The 25,878-nt window shown below is 36.3% G+C and overlaps 1 long non-coding RNA gene across 1 annotated transcript in view; it reads left to right on the top strand.

Moving 5' to 3' along the window:
- The window catches only part of LOC131393570 (uncharacterized), a 52,277-nt gene extending 30,058 nt beyond the window's left edge, over nucleotides 1-22,219 (top strand). The window contains exon 3 of the long non-coding RNA XR_009215944.1: nucleotides 21,820-22,219. This is a non-coding gene — a long non-coding RNA (uncharacterized LOC131393570). The remainder of the gene's footprint in view (nucleotides 1-21,819) is intronic.
- The last annotated feature ends 3,659 nt before the right edge of the window (nucleotides 22,220-25,878 follow it).

The raw sequence follows: 25,878 nt of genomic DNA on the forward strand, positions 1-25,878 counted from the left end.
ATTAATATGGCTGACTTTCAGGAGCTGCTTTGAAAAATGACATGAGACTATCATAAGTTAAGTTGCTCATAAGATTCAGGTATACTACATATAAGTTCCTCAAACTTGATTAAAATTATTACTTATTTTTTAGCAAATGGTATTTCATCCATTGCTTTCTACTACTTTGTCACTTTTGTAGGAATTTTGGAGGTAATTCATGGGAAGGAAAACAAAGAGGCAAAGACTTTCTAAAGAAAAGCCAAATAAAATTATTTGGCAATTAAAAAGAAAACTGTTGTACTTAAAAAAAAAATCCATGCTTTTAAAAAATGTCACATGTATACTTCTAAATTTGGATAATCAGGAAAATTGTCCACCTGCTGGAAATCATTTCCTTTTAGGCATTTTGCAGATTGTTGCTCCATCGTGTAGCAGCTCCCCCTACATTGTGCCACTGTTCTACTGAATGGGGGGAGCTAGACGTTTGCTGAGTTATGACACCATGACAGTCTTTAATTAACAGAAGCATATCCTAGGTTAACATAAACATTTGCGGCCCGGCCCCATGGCTTGGCGGTTGAGTACACGCGCTCCACTACTGGCGGCCCGGGTTCGGATCCCGGGCGCGCATGGACGCGCTCTTTCTCCGGCCATGCTGAGGCCGCGTCCCATGTACAACAACTAGAAGGATGTGCAACTATGATGTACAACTATCTACTGGGGCTTTGGGGGAAAAAATAAATAAATAAAATTTAAAAAGAAAACATAAACATTTGCTTTTAATTTATGGATATATACAACTTTCAAGTGGAATAAACAGCTTTGATTGTCAACACACAAAAACAAATAGGTTAAATTTTAAAGACACAATACCCAATGTAACTAGATTACTGAACTAGTTCTCTCAGGTGTGTTTATCCACTAATAATAGAACCTTCACATGCCTTGAATAATTTACTATTAAATCGTTCATATGCTAAACCAACCATAAAATTGCTCCTTTCCTTACTATCAAATGACAACATTGATTTATAGTGACATATGAGTTCAACTAGGGAGAAAAATATTCCTAGGAATAAAGATACTTTGGCCTGCATTGGCAAAATAAAACTTTGAATTAAAAATGAAATGAAAAATATTGTTATTTTTACCACGTATGCTTTTCTTTGTGTACTCTTATTTAGCTAGTGAAAATGTCCTATACATAACTTTCAAACTTTTGTAGGAAAAAAATTTGAGGGCGGGGAAGGACAGATAAAGATACACACATACTTATATAAATTTCAGACTTATTGGGCCGGCCCCGTGGCTTAGCGGTTAAGTGCGTGTGCTCTGCTGCTGGCGGCCCGGGTTCAGATCCCGGGCGCGCACCTACACACCACTTCTCTGGCCATGCTGAGGCCGCGTCCCACATACAGCAACAAGAAGAATGTGCAGCTATGACATACAACTATCTACTGGGGCTTTGGGGGGAAAAAATAAGTAAATAAAATCTTTAAAAAAAAAAAAGGGACAAATTTCAGACTTATTATTCTTTACCTTTCAATTTTTAGTAATGTTTATAAAAAATAATTTATGCAATTTTGGCAGACAGCTCGAATCAGGTGGTTTCATGAACATATGACCCGTACAATCTCAAAGGGCTCTGTGTTTAGAAGAATCTTGTTCTTGGTTTAATCTTATCACCATCTTGAAATTCTTTTAACATTTGGATAAGGGGCTTCACGTTTTCATTTTGCACTGAGCCTTGCAAATTATGTAGCTGGTACTCTTCAGATGTTCGTTACATCTGTAATTGTGGTATTGCCTGTATTAGTAAAAGAACTGTAATTGATTTAACATTGTGAATAAACTATTAGGTGGTTTACCAGTCCCTTTAGTGGGAGAACTGCCCACTCATGATTGGGCTCTAGAAATCATATTGCTGCTTTGAGACCCTGGCCAAAGCTGACTGTTCCCCTCCTCTCACTTTCCCTAGATTTGACTGTTTCAGCTCTTCCTGGGATTATATGTGTTATCCCAGAAACTAATTAATTCTCATTTAGCTTAACCAAGCCTGTGCAGATTTCAGTTAAATTCAATCAATGAGATTTAACCAATATGCACATCATAAATAGGAATTTGATTAAAATAAATAATGGAAACTCATTAAATACAATATAGTGCAATATTAAGAAGAATGAGATAGAGCTATAAATACTGTCAGAAAAGACAACAACGTGTCAGGGTTTTTTTAAAACGGTTTGCAAGACAATATGTGGGACAATGTCTCCTTTTTGTTGTATTTTTAAAAATACATTTAAATGTGAAAAGACTTTGGAAGATATATATTCAAACTGTTAATAGAGATGGTTATAGGAGGTGGAGATATATATATGTATATATGGACTTATATATAGAAGCTGGCAAAAGAATTTCTATTTCTACAGGACAAATTTTTGCTTTATTTTAATGGTTTTACCAAAAAGGTTTCTTTTTTAATTATAGAAAATTTAAGAATGATATTCCTAGCAATATAAATTATGTCTGAATTATTATGACTTCCCTTTTTAAGGAAATCCATCCACATTTTGGAAAATATTTGGTCATTTTCTGAATAAATATTTTATTTATTTATTTTTTTTTGTGAGGAAGATCATCCCTGAGCTAACATCCATGCCAATCCTGCTCTTTTTGCTGACGAAGATCAGCCCTGAGCTAACATCTATTGCCAATCCTCCTCCTTTTTTTCTTCCCTTTTTCTCCCCAAAGCCCCAGTAGATAGTTGTATGTCGTAGTTGCACATCCTGCTAGTTGCTGTATGTGGGACGCCACCTCAGCATGGCCGGACAAGTGGTGCTTCTGTGTGTGCCCGGGATCCGAACTGGGCCGCCAGTAGTGGAGAGCATGCACTTAACTGCTAAGCCATGGGGCCAGCCCCTAAATAAACATTTTAAATTGTGATCTAGTAGAGTTAGTAAGTGAACAAATGCAATCATCTATTCAAATATTTCTCTCTAGATCATGTTAATTATCCAACTAGTTTATATTTATGAAAATTAATTCATATGTTTGTGAAATATACAGACTCTTCAAGGTTTAGAAGCTAAGAAAAATCATTTAAGTAACCCTATGCAGTGATTAAATATAAAAATGCAACCCTTGTCCTCAAAAAACTCATAGTTTAGTGAACCAGACAGACAGGGAAAAGGACATCATATTTTAATTCACATTATAAAATAGAGGAATAACCTACTGGGAACTGTCATAAATTAGATGGCAGAGCCAACTCCCTGTTTTGATCTCTTCCTGGCCCTAAATGAGACTTTCTTCTAAGACAATCATAAAAGTGATTGACTGACAAGGAAGTAAGATAAAGAAAGAATTCTGTGTTGGGGATATATTTGAAGAAATTATTCTGTTAATCCAAAAGTGGTGAGTCCAAATATAATGATGAGCTAACAAACAAGATCAACGAACACTGCCATTCTAAATGGTCTTATAGTGATAAATTATCTTTACCTAAAAAATTACTGTTAGTGGTAAAGGTAACTACCCATGTCAGCATACACATTTGTAATGCTGTTAACATTTTGATTAGTTTGTGCATAAAATAGGCAATTGTCAAAATTTTTAGAGTATTCTCATCATCATTTGCAGGCCCTCTTGCAATATGTTTTCCAAAAAATCCATATCATCCTTCGCCAAACTCAAGTATGTATTATCAGAGTTATCATTAGAGGAGAGTAAATGCTTTTGATTCATGCTCCAGTTAAATGTGCTCAGAAATAATCTGATGATGTGTTGTTCCAGAAAGATAGGATTTACCAGATGCTCTCCATAATCTGCTTTGTTTAGTGGCTACCCTTTAAGATAATTTGATGAAATTGAATGAATCATTAATAGAAACTTTTGTAAATAATGTCAGCATCGTCCAAATCTTTTCTAAACAGTTTGCATAGAAAATGCTATTTGAAATTATGATGCTTATGCTGGGAAACATAGGAAACCTCAACTGATAAGAAAAGGTTGTTGCTAACTTGACTAATAAAAGTTAAGCCCTGACAATGTTTTTCAGATTTTTATGAAAGTGGAAAATTAAAATGAGTTCCAAAAATATCTATTTTCACTTCTTATATCAAACCTTAATATTTGAGTAAATTGGTAATCCCACAGGGATTTTATACACACACACACACACACACGTAATACACATCACAATAAAATATAAAATGAAGTAACTGTAAAAATATTTATTTATACAATTAAACTTGATTCTTATTTCCAAATCTAAAGATATATTTTCAAATGTCTCTCTTGATAAGCCTTGTTATGAGTGGAATTGTGTGCCCCCTGCCCCACAATTCGTATGTTAAAGTCCTAATCCCCAGTATCTCAGAATGTGAATATATTTGGATATAGGGCCTTTAAAGATGTAATTAAGGTAAAGTGTGGTCATATAGGTGGACCCTAATCCAATACGACTTGTGTCCCTACAAGAAAAGGAGATTAGGATCCAGACACACACAGAGGGAAGACCATGTGAAGATACTGGAAGACAGCCACCTATAAGCCAAGGAAAGAGGACTTTAGAAGAAACCAACCCTGCCAACACCTTGATCTCAGACTTCTAGCCTCCAGAATTATGAGAAAATAAATTTATGCTGTTTAAATCATCCAGTCTGTGGTACTTTGTTATGGTAGTCCTAGCAAACCAATACAAGCCTCAACAGTGCTGTTGACAAGTATAATGCTTTGAACTTATATTTTGATGCCAATTGCACTCTGAAGCACAAGTAGATTCTTAAAACAAGATAGATAGAGTAGGAGCTGGCTCAGTGGCGTAGCAGTTAAGTTCGCACGCTCTACTTCAGAAGCCCGGGGTTCGAGGGTTCAGATTCAGGGCGCGGACTGGCGCACCACTTGTCAAGCCATGCTGTGGCAGCATCCCATATAAAGTAGAGGAAGATAGGCACAGATGTTGGCTCAGGGCCAATCTTCTTCAGCAAAAAGAGGAGGATTGGCAACAGATGTTAGCTCAGGGCTAATCTTCCTCACCAAAAAAAAAAAAAAGAGTAAAAGCTAAATAATTATAATTAATTCAAGTGACTACAATTATCCTCTACCATGATAAGCCTTTAGCCTAGCCACCCAACCAGCACATCACCTTAATTATGTGTTTACTGTGACAAATGCTTCCTTCAAAAAGGGATTATGAAGGCCAACTACCAAGATCTCAATATTAAAAAGTAAATGTGAAACCTTAAGTATTTTAAAATTTTTCAAAGAATAAGGGAGAAATATTTAGGAAATATTGGCTATTGAATTTAATATGTGCATATTTGTTGTTAATTTTGGGTACTGGTGAATGAATTGACCATGCTGAAGGCTTGTCGTGGTAGAGGATGATTGTAGAACTGAAAGAATGATAGGCTATGCTTTTGTTAGGTATTACATTTATGAAGATTTAAGACATAAGTACTCAATGTGTGAACATGCCTTTCTCGAAAAATTCACACCATTTGCCAAGAGGAGGTAGAGATATCCTCCGTGATTGTGTCCTTTTTAAATATGTATAGCACAAGTTTTTGAATCATCTGTCCAGCAATGATCATATTTCTGTTCTCATCTATTATTATGTGTAACAATTAAAATACTCCAGAGACACGCAAATTTTTGCTGTTTCAATATTTTCATGCAGTTTTTTTCAAATCTCAGAGCCAACCTTTTAGACAGTCAAGAAAGAGTTCTTGATTCTTTCTCCATGGTTAAACATCAAATCACCTCAAGTTATTTAAATAGGTATTTTAACCTTCATAGGCTTTTCTGTTAAGGTCTATCAAGAGTTTTCATTGTCCTTGGTCGAGAACTCTCATGTAATAAATTATTTTATAATGCATTCTTTCTTTACGTAAAATTGAAGCCTCTATAACAACGTGCAGCTGTTCCATCAAATAGACTTTCTTTTATAGTCCTTCATAAAGTCTACTTTGTCAGCTATATAGCCCATTACAACCTTCTATCGAACTGTATCATGTGGTTACCAAGTTAGAAAATTTGAACTTAATAGATTTAAAATAATTTCAACTTTATGGCTGAGGTTGTGTTAAACAGCCTCTCTGTAATTGTGTGGGTTAAGGAAACCTGGCTACAGTCGGTCCCCATTTGCTTCCCACAGGTGTATGGTAATAAATTTACAGGTTAGGAAAAAGAATTTCTGTTTAGGCATAGGAAACAGAGGTTTGAAAACTGTTAATCAATCACATTTTTCTAAGGGCCTTAAAGTAGCCACCAAATTGCCAGAGTTAAATGAGCCAGCGGTCTAAAACGTCGCTTTTGTTAAATTCTCCTTTTCTGCTGGATGCTATATTATAGTATAAAATATACCAGCAATGGACCAAAAGAGGGAGGATGTGATAAATAGTCAGCCAAATAAATACAAACAAAAAAACAACATTTCTTATTGGCTCATGCTACCACAAAATAAGAGAGAAAAAAAAGATGAGAAAATGGCAGAATTGAGAAAAGAAGGTGTGTGGCGGGGGAGTTTCACTGCTCAGAAATCTCTCCAAGAGAACCTGCTGCAAGGAGCCTCGCTGGCTGACCACCTCCAGCAGCCACATCTTCACGTTGATCGGAGTGCTCAAGCTGCCGAGGCCACACTTCCGTTGGACGGCTGCCGGCCATTGATTGAGCAGAGCAGCGGTACTAGAGCTGGCCCCTTTCTGCCTGTACCCGGGACTCCTCTAATGGGCAACCTGTGCTCAAAGACTCTCCATAGGCCTGATCAAGACCTTCGCAGAACTGCATTGCAGTCTGAAGCTCTTCCTACCCAATCCTCCTTTCTTCCCTTTCTCCTTTATTGGGTGTCCAGTGTCAGGCATCAAGGACACACCTATCTGAAGGCTCTCCATACATTCCTCTGCTCCCTCCCCACTTTATACTTTACCTGCATATCCCTCCATAAATCATTTGCATATCTAGCCCCAACTTGGTATCTGCTTCTCAAGGACTCAAGCTGACACAGAAAGTAAGCTCAATGAAAGAAAAAGAAATTGTTTTTCCCCTAAGAAAAATAATTTTCTACCTTAACTATTTTGGCTCCTTACCATTTAAAGACAAGGAAAATCTATAATTTGAAGAAATGTTTGACTTTAATGACAGAATAAAGAAGAAAAAATTTTTCAATGTTTCTTCCTTTTTACCCTCCCTCCCTCTCTCACTTCAGTTTTTTGAATAAAAACTGAAACTTGGCAAGGAATTTCATTCAGAAGTTTTGCTTTCTCTATTGTAGATCTAAAAACTTACACACAACAATCTTTGTAGTGTTCTTTGTAGTGTCACTGATGGTTATAATTTTGGTAGACTATGTGTAAGTGGACACACAACCAAAGAAAGATTGCTGCTACCAATGTAACTTAATGAAACCCATTACTATTGGGTAATGACTAACATGCATGCATTTTTAAAGACATCTGTAGGAAAATTCTACTGATGGCTTTCTATTGGCATAATAGTACATGGAGACACAAAGATACTCAAGGTAATATATTATTATTTGTCAGTTCTCCATAAAAATATTCTTCATACAGGTAAGACCAAATTTTGGGTATCAAATGCCAGCTGAAGTGCATTACTAAAACTCACTCTTCTACTTGCACATCTGCTCCTTTATCTTTTAATTAATATTTAGAGACAGCATATATTATTATTAGGATGTCCACAATAAGCTATAGCATTGTTTGAATTGTGATATACAGGTAAAGAATGTTCCACTATCTACCTATCTCACTCTTATGAGTGACATGGATTATAGCCAGATCACCACAAAGATGAAATAAAGAATTACATGTAAGAACAAAAATATGGAATATAGAAGAAGAATATTGATTAGTGTAGTTGTAATTGCATTCTCTTCTAACTAAAAAAAAAAGGCATGAGTTAAACTATAGAAATAATAAAAAGAATACTTGGTAAAATGTTGAGGTTGTTTTTATTTTGGCTTTGCTTTAATATAAAAAGATGTTAAAAATGTGAATAACCAACATTCTATTTGTTCACTTTAATTTCAATGTCAACATTACTATAATTCCTACCAATATTTCCATTCTAATCTCCAACTATTCTCCAACAGTGCCTCATGTGTGACTGATCCATTTGCTATTCCCCAAACCCACTTTTTCTTTCCTGTCTCTGTGCTTTGTTTATAGCATATCCTCCACCTAGAGACCTGGAATACCTAGTGAAATGTATCTATCTTTCATGTCCAGAGCAGCCTAACTTTCTAATAATCACAGATGAAAGAGATCACTCTTCATAGTTAGCATTAACTCCTATTTTGGAAATTTGTGTCCTCCTAAATTTACAACTCTTTAGACATAACTGTAATTGCCTTTAATAACCACTATCTCTTTTTTCTAACCACTGCTTCTTAATTTTAATGTCTTCTCCATTTTTGGATTTATTTTTTGCCATGTAGTAGTACCTACATGTCAAAATCTTGAGCAAATCTTTCAGAGAAGGCCTGAACATGGTACAATGTCAGCGTAGGGGAGGAAGACAATTCCTCTACTCTCTAGGTCCTTCTGGCTGGTCTAAGAATTAAATTGATGTAAGACAGAATAACAGGAGAAAATCAAACCAAGTTTTATAACATGTATACATGGAAGCAGCCAGGAAAACTGAGTAACTCACCAGAATGGCCAAAGCCACCTCCTTGAGTACTACCTTCAGCTAAAGACAAAGGAGGATGTTGAGGGTAGTGGTTTGGATCTTCAAAGGGGAGGAAGACAATTTACAAGGAGATGGAAATGCAAATGTTCATTCAACAAGTGCTTGCTGGGCCACCTATAGGCAATGTGACCAGAGAGACAGAACTTTGATAAAAATGCGCTTGTTTTGCCTTTCTATTATGCCTATTTTACATTATACTATAAATATGGTATTGGCTCTTTCCTGGAACAGGCCCTCTATCTTAAATTCTGTTAGGCAGTTAGGGGGAAGGTCAAAGTTTCTTTCAGAGTCTTGTGTTCTTAAAAATAATCAAAATGGGGCCAGCCCAGTGGCATAGTGGTTAAGTTTACTCACTCCGCTTAGGCAGCCCAGGATTCATGGGTTCAGATCCCGGGTGTGGACATAAGCACCACTCATCAGGCCTTGCTGTGGTGGCATCCCATATACACAATAGACAAAGATTGGCACTGATATTAGCTCAGGGCCGATCTTCTTCACCAAAAAAATAGATAAAAATAAAAAAATAATCAAGGCAAAGAGACACATTTTCGGGCAGCCAATTCTGATCCCCCAAAGTCTCCCCTTTGAAATTTTAAGAATTTTCACAGTCCTTGAAACTTTAAGAAGTTTCTTAGTCCAGATTCTGAGTTAGTAGATTGTTTCATCTCATTGAACCAATCTCTTAGTTCTGACAACAGGTCAGTCCAGTTTAATTCATTTCAGGAGGCAGTGATGCAAGTGGGATCCCAAAGTTAAGCAATCAGGTATTTAATAAGGAGTATTTCTATGGAAAAAAAAAAAGAAAAACAAGGTTAATGGCTGGAGTAAATTATAAACCAGCTTCTGAGCCTGGAGGACAGCCAGTCAAGAAGATTTCTAGATGTCAGGGTTGAAATATCTTTTGCAGTTTGAAATGTCTCTGATGATGTCATCGGGTGTTCAGGTATGCTTTTGAGTGTCAGACACAGCAACAGGCATGCTATCATTGTGATCTCTACAAAGTTTATATCAAGTTGTCCAGCTTCAGTTTGCAGAGCTTCAGAAACAAGGGTGGTGTCAGTTCTCAATGATATCAAATGAAAATGATGAAAAAAATTGAAAATGTTAGTTTGGAGATTTGTAGCCAGATATTTCAGGAGACTAGAAGAATTCAGGATCCAGTCCAGTTTACAGGTAGAAAACAAAAACCTCAAATATAATTAACAGGACTAGAATCTAATATCTACAAATGTGTATTATAGTTTTCCACTGAAACATAATATTTTTCTTTAAAATCACCCTCACTTTTACCAAAGATAGCCAAATTAAGACTAACTGATTTGTAATATAAGCCTAATTTTAATAAACTTGGCCCAATTATTTACATAAGTATAGCAAGAGTAGCAATTGATCATATAGGCTTTATTAAATCTGCTTTGCTGGAACTTTTTATAAGGAATCTCAGATTGAACTTTATTTATTTATTTATTTATTTTTTATTTTATTATTTTTTTAAATTTTTTGTTTATTGCAGTAACATTGGTTTATAACATTGTAAAAATTTCAGGTGTACATCATTGTACTTCTATTTCTGCATAGATTACATCAGATTGAACTTTAAAGGCTCCTTGAGATCAAGAAAGTCAAGCCAAGGACACGTCATCAGACTCTGCCTGTAATACCTATAGATTTGGGTGAATTCTTCTCTTCTCTGGAGGTTCCCCCAAATATTCTGAGGTTCCTTGCACCTGTCAGGGAAGTGACCTTCTTTACTCACCTGGTAAGGTTTCTGGGAACCCTGAAGGCAAGGTACCAGGGCAATATTTCCAAGTGGCTTTATTTCATAAAGTCAACCTTTATTTCTCAAAAGTTGTCTGAACATATCTGAGTCTATGTATGTTTCTCTCAAATATGACATTCCAGTCAAAGCTTTGGCAATATAACCAATGTTTCCAATTGTGTCCTGTTATAAAGAGAACAGATTCTTATTGAACTTATGCAAATAACTATATTGCCATGAAAATAATGATACTCACTAAGAGTTTTCAAATTCTGGAGGGATCAGGTAGGGAGAAAAATATAAATGTTTCAATTCTGCTTACAAAAGTATACTTTACCAAATTGCTATAAGTCATAGTTAGCTTAAGAGAAAAGAGGAAAATTTTCCTTAAATCTGAAAAAATAAGACATTTAAAAACAGCAATATTTCAAATGAAAAGTCATAAAAATTATAATCATCCTCATCAGTTCATTCAATCTCATTTGATCAACTTTTGATCTTGATCTCCTGTCAGCAATTTCCTGAAGACATCAGTTTCTCCATTAGAGTTCTGTAATTTCTTACCCAGTTCAGTTTTATGATCTGAAAGTTTATCAGAAACCTGTATTCTAGAGTAAGTGTCAAAGTCCTTTCTATGAATCTGTCTAAAGATGAAAACATTTGTAAAAAACAGAGTAAAACAAAACTGTCTGTAAATGACAAAAGACAAAATGGCAAATGACAAATAAACTTGGTTATTTCCGTGACTTACAACACTTTAAAATAATAACCAGAATTATGACTGATACCCAGGACAGTTCAGAATTTTAGGAATGTTATATAATTTTTAAAACACTTACATCAATAACATTTACCCACATAATATCATAGGTTCCTATGAAACAATGCAATGGTTAAATGTCACATTTAACCATGGTGACAATTAAAGATTTTGGAAGCAAACATAGAGAAGCAAACAGTTAGAAACAAGCTTAATAGAGAAACTTCAGCCTTTCTGAAAATAGGAAATTACTTTGACAAAATGTAGCTTTTCTTTCTTTTATGTAGATTTCCTCAAAGGTAAAGAAAAATCTTTTATAATTTTTTTATCAAGAGCAGACTAAAAGTTAAAAGAAAATTATCTCTTTTAAGAGAGAGAAAACCAAATTCTAATTTTTGCACTGGTTTACTTTTTATATTAAAACTCATCTACTTAATTAAGTTCATTTTAATCTTAGCCAATTTGACCTTGTACAAAACTCTTTTCAGAGTTCTTCTTTATAAACCTTTTATATATTTTTTTTAACAAAACACATCATACTTTCCCAAATACAATGATGTTTTCCTTATTAATTTTTAGTGGCTTTAATTACATATATTAATTAGAATTCTTAATCCTTATGGACCTTAAATTTTAGTGAAAACTAAGAAGTAAGCAATTATGAACTGTCTTTTACATTAATTATTCTGCAGCTTGGCAAATTTATAAATACTTCTTATAATTTCTAGAAACATGCTACTTCATAGTACAATCTTTTAATAAAATACAAGACATATTTTCTAATAGACCCAAGCACTTTTTAGTTTCTCTGTAATAAGAAGCCAAAAGCAGATAAATGTAGACGTTTGGCAATTAATGTTTCAGTATTTTATTTTATTTGGAAATGATCTAGATACGAAATGAATTTTTATCATTTAATTTAGCCTAGCAAAACTTCAAAGTTTACAGTTACCAAAGAGATTTTAGAAGTTATTTTAAATACACATGTCATAAACTATAATTATTGCTAAATGTTTATGTATAAACTCTTACTGAAACTGAGGACAAAGGAGTTAAAGTTTCCCTGGATTAGGATGAAACTGTGCCTATACCCACAAGGCTAATGTGGGAAAGAAAGTAACCAAAATTTCTGAGCTTGCCTTGCAGAACAACAGGAGGACCACTGATAGACAGAGTAGCTTGCTGACAGCCCCCCACCTGACTAAACATCTTGCAGGAGCATTGAGAAGCTAAAATGACTGATTGAAAGCTTTATACATCACAGACTAAAAATCCACCACAAGGAACACATAGAACCCCCCCACCCCCAATTTGCACATGCAACCCATGAAGAAATATGAAAGACAGTTGCCCCTATCCATGCAGAGGACTCTTAGAACTTCAGCCCCCAAGGCCACATGCTCCTCTTCCCCAACTTATTCTCACAATATGCTTTGGAAAAATTCTTATAACTGTATGGAGGCAAGGTAATCTGTAATCAGTAGAAAGAATAACTTCTTAGCAGAAAAGTTCCTTCTGTCCTAGATACAAACGTAACTGAGGTTTTCTTAGATTCCTCAGGAATGTTGCATTCAGCAAATTTGCTACAGGGAGGCACCCAATGTTCTGTGATCATCCATCACCTGACATTTCTGAGCCCCCTCTCTGACCCCGTTTGCCTTATATAACTCATTTCCAAATCAGTCCCCCTTTAAGATGGTTTTTTTTTAGGACAATAGTTCACCATCTTCTAATTTGCTACCTTATTGCTATTAAAGTTCTTTCTCTACCACTACCTGCTTGGCCTTTTATCTTGCAGAGAGCAGATTGAGCCCTTGCTTGATATCATTATCTCACTTACATCTAAATCATTTGCTCCTGACAATTATGTCTAGATTACCCATGAAATCTTCATGAGGCATTAGACAAAATTAGCTATCATTCTAAGCTATTTTTGCTGACAAATTTGTAACAGATAACATGAGCTCATTTGACTAGTAAACCTGGGTCACATGTCTGCATCAACCCGGGTCACATGTCTGCATCATACCCAATGCTGATAACTGTAAGGACACGCCTATTTTAATCTAACAAACTTAAACAAGCTTTCATTTACCAAACATTATTTCATATCACATTAACTTGAAAGACATTTGGGTTAGTTTCTATTATATTTAGAAATAATTTATGTAAGCTCTTACATTAGGCCAATTAAATAGAGTTCTTAATTTTGGCCATACCATCCAATGGTAAAATATCACATATATATAACATACAAATAGACACACATACACAAAGACTCCCCAGCTATTGTTTTAAAACTTTAGGACAACATACTACACCTTTAAAAGTCTGCACAAAGTATTTAACAAAGGACCTCTTCCTAAGTGTACAATTTAACCCTAGACCAATTTACCTCAGGAGGCAGCTTTTATTGTCTTTTTTATTAGCACCTGATATTAGTCTCTAGTTTTTGTCTCACACTGCGTGGGCTCCGGCAACCCTATTGACTTCCCTTTAGTATGTTTAATTAACATTATCTGAAGGACAGATTTAAATGCTGTCTTACAATCAGGCAGGGGAAACTTTCCCCAGTGAGACAAAATGTCTATCCCCACAATACAATCTATAATATAAGCAAGCAAAAAGAGATGTAATCACTTCACATAAAGCCCATAAATGTATCAGTTTTCCTACAAAATTTTATCTGAATTCCATCATTTCTTACACCTCTAATCATAGCTTTCATTAGGACTTTATCAATAGGTTTTGGTCTTATAATTTTGGATAGAGGACATTAGCAGCCAGACATCACATCCATTTTTAAAACACATCAAGGGAAAGTTGATATAACCTCTTTACATAATATTAGCTGAAACATTCCAACCTTTATAATCTTATCAACACTTACACTTTTACATATTCTCTATTTAATTGTAGCCTGAGTCAGAGTCTTAAGGCTAGTTATTAATTTTTTTGTATTTCATTTTTAATTTGGTCATTTCATAGGTACCAATAAAATAATTATGAAAAGAGCTCTCTAAAATTTTTTTTTCAATTTAGATGTTTTTCCAGTTTAAATGATCCATCGTCTGGCCGTTGATGAGTAGGACCTTAATAGTGATTCAAACCAATAAGCCTTTATGGCTTAGCCATGGATGCGAGAGGCATCCCCAAAACAGAGAGCAAAAGAAGTGGCCCTCACAAGATCTAGAAAGTTCACTCCCAAAAATAGTCTAAGAAAATAAAGGCCTTCACTGCACAGGCAGTTAGTGCCAGCATTAACAAGCAACGAAGGTTGAGATGGCAAAGGCCCCTAATGAAAGCAATTGGGACCCCTTGTGAAAAACTCCCCTGAGAGCTGACACAGCCAGACAAAGAGTGCACCTTGGAGCCCCAGTCTATTCGACTGGCCACCAAGATGCATGCTGGTACATCCATCCTCTGGATGGAGGTGTTGGGGGAAGAGGGAGAATCACCCTCTACCCTTTCCCTTAAGGTTCTTATGGCTGACCAAATAATTAACAAGACAGGTTAGCAGGAGAAAATAATACCAAGTTTAATAACATGTATACATGGGAGAAAGCAGGGACACTGCGTTTCTCAACACAATAGCAGAAATTCTCGTCTTAAATACCATGTTCAACCAATGACAAAGGAGGATGTTGGGGGTGGGGGGAGTCAGTTACAGGAGATTACCACTAAAGCACAGTAAATAAGAGTAAGGTTATTATGCAGATTTAAGGCCTCACCTTCCACATTGATAAGTTTCTAGAAATGAGGTCATCCCCCCTCTTCCCAATACAGAGAGGGAGATACATTTACCAATGGAGATTTCCCTTATAAATGTAAATGTTTGTCTGGCAACTCCTCGCAGGGCCATCCAGAGAATGTGGCCAGAGAGACAGAACTTCCCATAAGATGGGCTTGTTGGTGCCTTTTCTATTGTAACATCTATTTTACATTATATTACAGCCATCAGATAGAAGATCTGTTCCAGGAAGGAGTTACTATGTCAAATTCTTTAGGCACTTAGTGGGGGAGGTCAAATGTCCATCAGAGAAAACAATTAAGGTAAAGAGATATATTTCAGGGTGGCCAAATCTTGATCTCCCCCAGAGGAAACCAAAGAGTCACAAAGCTAAGCTCTCAAGACACAGAACAAGACAAAAGAAAAAAACCCTCTTCTTATATGCACATTGATAGCTTTAGCTAAGCCTTGGGTCTCTTGGAGCCAGACTAATAACTAGTTTGGAGGTGCCACAGGGTTGGGAAATATGTGTTATTTACAGAGTACCTTGTTGCACAGAAATTTTCTTGATGTTGGCAGGAGACCTGTGTCATCTACCCCGTTCTGTGACCAACCTATCCTATCACGAGAGTTTTCTTGAGGTGGTGAGTGCCATAATGGCTCTTACCTGTTCTATCCATGCCAGCCAAATTTGCAGCCTCTTTGGCTTCCAAGATGCCCTTAGCAACAGCTCCCATCTCATGTGCATATTCCCAGAAAACAGGCCTATAGTGATGCCTACATCTTGCCCTACGATTTTTCCTTTTTATGACAAACAACACAAAAGTCAGAGTCAAGGAAAAATAATGACCATCTCTGGGAGGAGAAGGATCAATAACCCAATGAGTACTCAAAAAAAATTTCCCAGAGTCTCTTTAAGTCCAAGAAGCTAGCTTCACCAATATTTTCTCCTGCTAATCTAAATTTAGAAAAGGAAAAAACTCACCACTCTGACTTCCACTGGATCCTGCAGACAGAGATCTGGGAGACTGACATGGCAAGAACTCTTACCTTCTGCCAGCTCTTGTTAGGGGTCCAGGATCTCTTAGCTTAGTCCAAGAGTGAGAGGCAGTTTTATCCTGTCCAAGTCACCAAACTGTAGGGGAGGAAGACAATTCCTCTATGTTCTAGGTCCTGCTAGCTGGTCTAAGAATTAAATTGACATGAGACAGAATAACAGGAGAAAATCAAACCAAGTTTTATAACATGTATACGTGGGAGAAACCCAGGAAAACTGAGTAACTCACCAGAAAGGCCATGGCCACTACCTTGAATACGACCTTCAGCTAAAGACAAAGGAGGATGTTGAGGGTAGTGGTTTGGGTCTTCAAAGGGGAGAAAGGCAATTTTCATGGAGATGTAAATGCAAATATTTGTTAAACAACTGTTTGCTGGGCCAGCTATAGGCACAGTGACTGGAGAGACAGAACTTTGATAAAAATGGGCTTGTTGGTGCCTTTCTATTACACCAACTTTACATTATACTATACTTATCATATAGTATTAGCTCCTCCCTGGAATAGACCTTCTATCTTAAATTCTGTTAGGCAGTTGGGGGAAGGTCAAAGTTTCTTTCAGAGTCTTGTGTTCTTAAAAATAATCAAGGCAAAGAGACACATTTTGGATGGCCAATTCTGATCTCCCACGTAGGCATCCTTAGACATCTAAAAATATACTTATTTTCCCTCATATTTTAATGGTAATTTGCCTGTATAATAAATTCTAGGTTCCTTTTTCTCTTTTTTTAGGACTTTGAAAATATACTTCATTTTCTACTTGTATCCATTATTAAAGAGGAGATGTCTAAAGTCCACCTAAATTTTATCCCTTTATAAAAGTTGTGGATGATTTTCTTACCCTTGGGGTTGTAACACTTTTCCAGGGTCTGTATAAGTTCTAGCCTTTTCTTAGTTACGTTGCTCAATCCACAGAGCTCCTTTTGGTGTGAAAAAGTATGCTTTTCTTCAAGTGAAGGAAAGTTTCTTTTCTTATTTCTTTGATTTTTTTCTTCTCCTACCTTTTAATGTATTTCCATCTGTAACTCTCTTTAGGAAGGTATGGAAAGGTCTCTATTTTCTTTAGGATAGTCTGAAACATTTTTTTGTGTGTGTGAGGAAGATCAGCGCTGAGCTAACATCCGATGCTAATCCTCCTCTTTTTGCTGAGGAAGACTGGCCCTTGGCTAACATCTGTGCCCACCTTCCTCTGCTTTATATGGGATACAGCCACAGCGTAGTTTGACAAGTGGTGCATTGGTGTGAGCCTGAGATCTGAACCTGCGAACCCTGGGCCCCTGAAGTGGAGCACGTGCACTTAACTGCTATGCCACTGGACCGGTCCCTGAAACATTTTTTTGACTCTACCTATTAGTTCATTTATTTTGTTTATAGTCATTTAAATTCTAATATCTAGTCCTTTCATTGATTTTTTTTTTTTTTTTTTTACTTTTCAATCTATTTTTCATATCCCTTAAACTTTTTGTTGTTCTCTGGTTGTTCCTTTTTTTAGAAGCCTGATCTTGTTTTCAGAAGCGGCATCCTTTATAATCCCTCTGAGAACACTAACCAAAATTTTTTTCCTTTGTTCCCTAAATTATCTGTTCTCTTCTGTGTCATTTGTTCTGATGGTTTATATTAGGTCTTCTATTTCATTCTGTTAATTTTCCTAAATTGTGCTGATCCTTGGTTTCCTATACATACTATTAGGTAGCCAGCAAAGGTTTCCTCTGCAATTGTGTAGTCTATCTCTCACAAAAGCATCTTTCTCAGTGGGAGGGCTGAAAACTCATGTGTTACTTCCAGATTTTGCTTTTTCTCTGCAGCACAAATGCTTCCAAACTTTCTTTGGGCATTTCCCAGGGTGGAGCTAACCCATCCATGCATGACTCTCTGTATGTACAGTGCTGATTAATTCATTTGCACATGTTTTCTCCCTTTCTAATGCTATATGCAAGAAGATCTTAACTATCTGATTAAACCCACTATGTTATTCCATTTTCTCATTTTGCAGACATAAGAATATAAACACTCTATAGTTTTCCTCTGTTTATTTTATCTATTTCTTCCCAAGGCCTTGTTGACTGACCTGTAGCCACTCTCCTGAATTCATCTCCTTACTACATTCTAGCTTTGCTAACTAACTGATATCCTCTCCCTTCAAAACATTAGATTTTACCTGTCACTTCTTATCAATTCTGATCACTCAATAATCTTCGTAACTTGCTATCTTTATCTTTCTGTTGCACTGTGAGGATGGCTCAAGTATCTGCCAGTGATGGAAGATGAGGGAGGAGACTTCTTCTGTTAGGTAGTTAAATAGTGCCCTCATCTATAGAGAATCCATTTCCCTGGATTTGGGGCCTCATACCTGCATGGCTATTTCTTTGACTAGAGAAGAACATACACTCATCAACCTCATATCCCTCAAACAACCTTTTCTCCATGTCTTTGTCTACTACTTCTCTTTCCTTAGGTTGTGGTCATTACCATCAGCTTCTTTGCATCTTTGAAACCTTTGGACTTCCAATCTATACTGGGAGTCAACCAGCATTTTCTGCTGCTGTATAAGGGACGCAGCAGAATTGTGGAGGAGAGGAGAAAGGAAATGAGAGTAGGTGGGAGGTCTTCTTGACTCTGGGTAACAGAGATAATAATTTGCGAATATTAAAACATTGATTTTATTTGCCCTTAAAATGTGTTCTCTTGCAGCCTTTCAAATGCAAGTTCTGGTCAGATAGTTTACTATCCAGAAAGGAATAGACAGGTATAGCCTACAACAAAGAGGTCGTTGGTGAGCTTTGAGTCCTGAGGATGAATTTCTTCACATCTTTAGTTTGGCAATGGTTATCGATGCCAAAAACACAAAGAAATAAGTCTATAAATTACTTTAAATTTTAAAAATATTATTTTCAAGCCTAGAGAATTCAGATTATGGGTTTTATTCAATATTGCTGAAAGATTACTCCTACTCATATGGTGTCTAATCCAGGAGGCCTGTTTTCTAGGACACTAGCAGGACATGACAGAAAGGAAATAAAAAGACAAAAATCCAACTCTTTTCCTCTTGATGAGCTCTCAGAGGAACAAGAGTAATGTAGGAAAAACAAGGAATTACAGACTGGGATTTCCAAGTTGAGATCAAATTTACCAGAAGAAAATCTAGACACATCGGTTTCACAACAAACCGTGTGAACAAACAAATGGTGTGTTTCTTTGGGAGGAAAGTCGAGTGTCTGCAGACAACTCCCCCACTCAACCCCACTATTTCCAGCTTTAGTAATAGTGCCATGTGCAATATAGTTTGAGAGAAATGGCAAAAAGGAAGCTTTAAAAAGGCAACTATAATTATGGCAAGGTAGTACTCTTGGTCTTTTGTGATATGTACAAGGAAACTAGAAGTCCCAACACGTCCATGTGAGGTGATAGGGAAATTCTACGAGGGCCAGTGGATGAGTACAGGCCTGCCTGGATTCTGAACAAAGAAGACAATTTATTCAAGGACATTATGGAAAGAGGAAAATGGGTAGGAATATAGCTTCCAACATATGATGACAGCACATTGACATTTGAGATCTCTCTTACTCTAACCATAGCAGAGACCTCAGGAAATTCAGAAGACTCCAACATTTATTCAGTGTCTTCCTTCATCCCCCATTTTGTCACACACGTTACATAAGCTCCTACTATGTATACATCGGAACAATCAAGAGAGGAGCATAAGAGAGCTAAAACTCTGAGCACATACCTCAGACATCCAAGCAGAAGGTGAATTACCTGAAAAGACTATTTAAAATTATTAAATATGTATTTATTTATCCATATATTTATTCAATATATTTATTGAGAACCTACTATACGTTCAGTAAATATATTTGAAATAAAGTGAGCAGAAGAGAAGAAAATTCCCCATTCTCACAGATCTTTCATTCTACTGAAATTATTGAGTCACACTAAGTTCACCAACATTGGACCAAACGTATTTTCCCTGAGCACCGTATTGTTTTTTTTTCCAATGTAAGTTCCTTGGTAGTCTCCTGCACCTCTTAGCACCTTTGCATATTCTTTGTAGAGCACAAGGGCAATTTAGGGTCCTGTATATGTGAGCTAACACAAAGATCAGTTGTCAAAGCTGACTTACACAAAAGTCAGATATTGTATCCAGTGTCAAGCTTCACTAATAATGTCAAGAATACAGTCATGCATTGCTTAATGAAAGGGCACATTCTTAGAAATCTGTCATTAGGCGATTTTGTCGTTCTGCGAACATCATAGAGTATACTTGCACAAACCTGGATGGTATAGCCTATTACACACCTAGGCTATATGGTACTAATTTTTTTTTTTTTTTGTGTGATGAAGATCAGCCTTTAGCTAACATCCATGCCAATCCTCCTGTTTTTGCTGAGGAAGACCGGCTCTTAGCTAACATCTATTGCCAGTCCTCCTCCTTTTATCCCCCAAAGCCCCAGCAGATAGTTGTATGTCATAGTTGCACATCCTTCTAGTTGCTGTATGTGGGACACCGCCTCAGCATGACTGGAGAAGCAGTGCGTCGGTGTGCGCCCGGGATCTAAACCCGGGCCGCCAGTAGCGGAGCGCGGGCACTTAACTGCTAAGCCACGGGGCAAGCCCAATATATGGTACTAATCTTATGGGAACACTGTCATATTTGCGATCCATCATTGACTGAAACATCCTTATGCGGCACATGACTGTACAAGTATTCAGGACCAGATGAAGAAGGGAGAGGTCTGGGTACACCGGGTCCCAGGTCCTTCATTCACACATCAGTCATGCTCTGTGACCCACAATAATACTTGAGGTCTTTAATAAGGTATATGAGGCTACTTTACACAATAGTGAACATCATAGGTGATCAAACATCTCCATTTTATATTCAGATAGTTGCATAGCTTACATGACATTGTTTGGAGTCATATTTCATAAATCCATAGATTCTAGATTTGTTTACCATAAGCAATCCTAAACCAGGGATAGCCTCTTTAAAAAATTCCATAGGTAATATTCTATTCCTGATAAGTACTGATTTATCTTCCAGGAGGTGAGTTATTAGTATGTTTACAAGAAGATTAGACGAGGTGCCTGCTGTCTTTCTTTCCCAGGAGCATCCTTGCCTCCTCTCCTAGAGGATAGAAAGGGATCCCAGTCTAGATATTTAACTCCATTCTTCCCAATATGCCATACAAGCTCTGAGGAGCCACAACCACAGCCTCAGGCCCATGTAGTTACCTACTTTCCTCTGCTGTGTTCATGTTCCTACTGACAGGGCATTTTGAAATGGCTGAACTGAAGTGTAGCTACTTCCTACGGACCTATAGCTTTCTGATACTGTGCCTCCTCAGATAAATTTGGACACCTCTACAGCACTCAACCTGAGGTGTGGATGAGGTGGAGGATAGGGAGGGATAAAGACTCTGGCCTCTGACATCCTTGCTCTTCCTCACTCTCCCTTTTTCTTTCCAATAATCCACAAGAGTTTTAAAAACTGATTTTTCTCCCTCCTCTTCATTCTTTATGTAAAATTTGATGCTCTAGTATGTTCTTAATATAGAAAAGCAGAGCTAAAGGGATTTACTAATTTTTTTAAATTTCATGACAAAACATGGCTTTCATATCTTCTTAAAAGAGTCACGAAAGTCAGTCCTCTCATCAAAAGTTAATACAAGGCCTCTTTGTTTTAATCAAAGGGATGTATTTTCCATGCATGTCAGACAGCCTGGAAACAGATGATGGCTGCAGCTGGCTCAGCAGCTCAACAATGTAAGGACCAGTGTCTCTGGCCACCTTTAACATTGTCTTCTTTTCTTTCTCCTCATAGCCAATGGATGGATGCTTCAGCTCCAGGTGGCACGTCTGTGCTCAAAGCAGAAAGAAGAATAGAAAGGGAAGTGCCAACCCCATTTCCCCATTCATTATAAAGAGAAAAACCTTCACAAGACATGCAGCAGGATGCTGTTTCTATCTCAAAGATCTGAAATAGGTTATACGGTAAAGACAGGCTAGAAAATTGAGTATTTTGCCTGGAATAAGAAATAACATTGTTCTGAATAAAGTTATATTTTGGCTAGTAAAGAAGGAGGAAGTTTAATATTTAAAATTAGCTTTATCTGCCACAGACCTAAATATTTGTTTCCACTGTGTCACACTTGCTTACATGTACACGCATACTAAATTAATCTCTCATCGTAAGTGAGTTATAGCCTTTCCATTTAGATAATCTAGACTTATTTAAATACAGTTATACTGCTTTATATAAGTCATGTGAGTTATCCCTTTGAATGAATTTTTCTCTCATAAATTGTACATAATCTTATGTCTCATAAATATTTTTTGCAAGTTGAGTTCTCCAGGAAGCAGACTCTGAGGAAGAATTGACTAGGCAGGATGTTTATTAGGGATGTTCGGACTAACAGCTGTAGAAGGGAGGGAAAGGAAGGATTGGCAGCTGCACCCTACGGGGTGCAGCAGGAGGATTAGCTGACCCCACAGGGAGGGAGATTTGGAGTAGAATGGTCCTCCAAAGTTATTTTGAGTTTGAAGGAGATGACCGTCCTTTGTACCTCCATGCCTGTAATTCATCGGATGTAAGCCATGCGGCCTTGGGTGAGGAGGTTCTCTTCAGCTGAGACCATCCCAGAAGGGCTGACAGCTGAAGGGTGCCTACTGACATCCACAGTAGCAAGGGCAACAAGTCTTTCATGACTTCACTGAAGGGAAGTCTGAGTGGTGCATCACCAGTTAACAGGACAATTATCTGTCACAAATAAAGATACATAATTATAATATCCTGGCCCTTGTTGCTTGACATACTTTATTATAAATTTACTAGTTTGTTCAAGGTGGGGACTCACAGCCTTTAACCTCATAAACATGTATATTGAATTCTGGTGGGAAAAAACTCAATTACATGCAATAGCAATTACATGGCTAAGAGTTAAATAGCTAATTAAAGATGAGGTTTATTCTTTCAAAGAAACCTTGGATAGATCTGCTATCTATACATCACTGTGAAATGTTTATTATTATCTATTGCATAGATAAAGAAACTGAGGTTAACTTACTTGCCCAAATAACTTTTTAATTATGAAAATGATTCTTCCTTAGGATTAAAATATCTTTTGCAATTTATGAGCCTTATAAGATCTGGAAACACTGTTAAATAAAGCAATATATATGAAAAATCCTTATTAACTGCCAAACTCTGTACAGACATTCATTATTTTTATTATTCCAGCATAGTTAAATGATAACATTTTAGTGACTATTTAATTCACCTCACTATTTTTATACATGAGGAAACCCATTCAACAAAGGCCCACAATCCTCACGATTTCTTTCTTTATGATTTTGTAGACACTGCCTTAAAGAGCTAACACCGAGGCCCAACTCATCAGATTCTGAGCTCATGCTATTTCCTTTATCCACATCATATTTTAAAGAGGCTTTCTATATGTTATCAAGAAGCTGATAATTTAAAACATAAAAAGTAAGAAAATATGCCCATGTTGTTGTCATTCAAAACACAAAGGCGAAAAATTATTTCCATGATGCTATTAGAGTGTATTGTAGTAGCAAGGAAGTTGTATAGTTTATTTTTTAAAATTAAAGGTGAAAAACAGAGCTGAAGAATAAAAATGTGTCAATATTTCCCAGACACCACACATCAGGAGAGAGTGTTCTTATTCTAGAAAAAGGGTCTCAGTTTTTAAGCAGATAAATTCCAGGAATGGAGGAAAACAATTTAATAGACTATGTTGTCCTAATGACAATACATGCAACACTTTGTTCTAAGGCTGTTTTTATCATATACTTTCTCTTATCTTAAATTTGAATTACTTATTAATAATATACCCCACAGGAAGAGGATGCTCTATGCAGATATGGATTCTGGAACTTGGGCCAGGCATGAAATTGCAAATGATGAGAGAACAACCTATACAAATCATTCTATAAAATGTGATCTTAATATGAATCATAAGCATTTTATGGGACAGATCATCTCAAGGTAAGGGAACCTGAACTCAAAGGGATAAAATTCCAGACCTCATGTGACTGCATGAAATAGCTAAACTTATGTTTATATTTCATATATTTTGTGACTTTCTGACTTAAGTGCTCAATAAACAGGCAAATATTTGAATTATAAGTATATCCTTTATTAATGAAAGCTTACACATTAAAATATGTAAATTAGATAAATAGTCTTATCTGCATTATAAAAGTTCTCAGTGCATTAAAATTATTGTTTGTAAAATATACTTTTGAGACACATCTATTATACTAAAAATTTGCTTGATTTACCTTGTAAATTATGTAGAAGCTCCTCCTTTTTAGGATTAGAACTCTGGAAGCCTAGAAAAATATTATAACTTATGATAGTCTATTTTATTGCTCAAGCTACACTGCACATATAGCCCAGAGAGGTAGGGATTTTTGTAGGGGGTGCTCTTCCAGAATATAGATACTAAATAAGTAGATATATTAGTAGATTCAGGTAGTTAAACATTACTAAATACACACATTAAAAAATGACCCCCAAAACAATCATTGTACTATTGAAATCTATGCAAGATTTAAAAATTCATAACAATAGGCAACTTTGTGGGCTTTAAACTCTGACGCGATGTCTGTGATTACACATTTAAAAGCTGAATACTGTACCTTAAAATAGGTGTTCCTATTTTTTTATATTAATACATGTGGTCATTAAATGCTGTCAGTAATTCAAAGAACAATCCTGATTTTTTACACTTAATAATGACCGAGAAATAGGTTAGAATAAATTATCTTTACACTTGTGGTATCTTCTATATAGAGTGGCTTGCTAGGTTATGATTCATTGGCACTGTCAGAAAACTGATATATGGAAAGAAGAGCTTTTCTTTATGAAGCAGATGTGGCTCTTGGTTGATATTACTATCATATCGCTTATTTCTATGTGGACTCTACGGTAATGTACTAATATTCTTTTACTGTGCTTTTAAAGGATTCAATACTACTCTGTATAGTTTGCACGCCAAATTCTTTTACATAGCTCTACATGCATGGAAAAGCAAAGTCATGTTTCATTACCTAGGTGGAGCATTATAAAAACTTTTTTGTTCCTAATGAAACCTTTACTGGTTCAATTTGATATTTTGATTAAGAACAAAGGTCAAGATGGCCATTATTCTGCTTTGGGAAAGAACAATCATTGAAATATTTTTTAAAAAACAGTCAAAATTCTCCACTTAATATTCAAAAATTACAGAGAAGAACTGAAAAAGACGATCAAATATTTGAGAGTGTTCAAGTTGGGTATTGGCATTATAAAGAAAATCTAAAATATAAACTATTCCTTTTGGAGATGTCAGCATGGATCAAAATGGAAGCAGAGTGGGAAGATTTCTGAGCCCTCAGGAGTTGCGATCCCCTCTCGGCTGATGCCAAGAGGCCCTCTTCTGCACTACGTGCCCGCGTCTAGAGGGGCAGCAGCGGGAATTGCTGAAGGAGCTCTCATAAATTATATCTAAAAAACTGATTATGAGGAAAATTCTTCTTATTTCTCTTCAAAGGCATAATAATAACTTCTAAATTAAGAGAAAGCTCTAAAAGTTCTCATTTTTTTAAGGAAGCTTATTTTAAGGAAGCTTAAAATACTGAACTCTGTTTGATGCTGTATTAAAAATATTTTTGAAAAAGAGATGAATTGTGGTATAAATAAATAATAAATGTAGATTACATAACTGGGAAGCTTTGTTTCCAAAATCATCTCTGACAAAGACAGTGCTTTATATTTAAGTCCTTACACAGTCCCTCATTGGAGAATTCTTCCCAATTCTTTAGTAAAGTACTGTTTGGGAATAATACATTATCTTGTAATTACGTTACTTGATGT

The sequence above is a fragment of the Diceros bicornis genome, chromosome 3 (genome assembly GCF_020826845.1).
Source record: "Diceros bicornis minor isolate mBicDic1 chromosome 3, mDicBic1.mat.cur, whole genome shotgun sequence".
Classification (NCBI taxonomy): Eukaryota; Metazoa; Chordata; class Mammalia; order Perissodactyla; family Rhinocerotidae; genus Diceros; species Diceros bicornis.